The following is a 1,405-nucleotide window of genomic DNA, read 5'->3' as shown; positions in this document are numbered from 1 at the left end:
CAGACCACCGCCGGGGGGTCGTGGGAGCCGGGACCCCCTCGGCCCTGGGAGCGGGAGCCCTTCCTCGGGCAGGACAGAAGGCTGCAATTAAAAACCAGCAGCGGGAGAGAAGAGGCTCCTCGGCAGCCCGCTCAGGGACGGACGCGTGATTCAGGCTCAAATAAAACAGATAACCAGAGGGGCTTAAAAAATGAGGTGATGTGGCTTTTCCCGAGGGGCTCTGTCCCCCCGGGCGCGACCCAGCAGCAGCCACCGCATCTCCTCCCTCCACGGGTTTCTCTCGCTCCAGCCTGGGGATAAATATTCACACCGAGATATTTCAATTTTTAATGATACGGTCGGCTGAAAGCGGGGCCCACCTCGCAGCCGGCGCTGCTCCGGCACAGAGAACGCGCCCCACCAGTACCGACCCACTCAGCCAGCAGGAAAACCCTTCCTAAAGCCGGGAAAACAAGCCAGGCTCCCGCTGCTGGGGAATGGCTTTCTCTTCCCCCGCTCTACAGACAAGGTCAGAGGACGGCAGCGTGGCGAGGGCTTCCCTCCCCAGCCCCAATGGCTTCGAGACAGCTCAAACCGACAGCACAAGGCTCACACCGCCGCTCGCCCCGGCACGGCCCTCGGCACCTGCAAATCCACTCCTGAAAGTTTTAAGGATCCTGAATAAGAAAAATCCTTCCTGAGGGCCTGGGATGCCGGGTGCCCTCCGCCAGGGATGTTTCCCACCTCACCCCATGGTACCGGAGCCCACGTGCGACGGCTTTGCCACTCAGGGTCCCGCCAGAGCGGCGCAGGCGTGAGTGGGCACCCAAACCGGCAAGCGTGGCATGTGCCCAGCACGTCAGAGGGTAAAAGCTCACAGCAAGGGCAAAGGAAGGTATAAAACTGCCACAAATTCCACAAAATCAGCCTGAGAGAGACCCAGGACACTGCTTACGCAGAGAGGGGCCACGTGGCTCCGTCCCCACGCCTGCAGAGCCCCACGGCCACAAGCCCTGAGCGCTCTGCCCTCCACCGAAGCACGTCGCCCGCCCAGGCAAGCTGCCCGCAGCCTCCGAACAAGCGCATCCCTTGCAGGAGGATGCACAAATATACACACACGCACATATATACCAAAAAACTCCCTCCACGGACACCTGTGCGCCGACAACCAGAGCCGGGCGAACCAGCACTGCCCAGCAGCGCCAAGCTAATTCATCCCTCGGAAAACACCGAACACGGCTGTAAAACTTTGACGCTGCCTCTCCTCGGCAATAAACCCGCAGGGCCGGAGGGGTGTCACGGTTTCCCCCTCGGTTGCAGCGGTGCCCTGTGGCGAGCTGTGCCGAGCTGCCACCGGCTTCGCCGCGTCCGTCCAGGGCCTGCCTCTCCCAGCCATTACATTCCCACGATCTCCCCGCCCCCCCCC

Source organism: Charadrius vociferus, unplaced genomic scaffold, assembly GCF_000708025.1.
Source record: "Charadrius vociferus isolate BGI_N301 unplaced genomic scaffold, ASM70802v2 scaffold332, whole genome shotgun sequence".
In the NCBI taxonomy this organism is placed as follows: Eukaryota; Metazoa; Chordata; class Aves; order Charadriiformes; family Charadriidae; genus Charadrius; species Charadrius vociferus.
The sequence above is the reverse complement of the archived record's forward strand: the minus strand, read 5'-3'. Positions refer to the sequence as shown.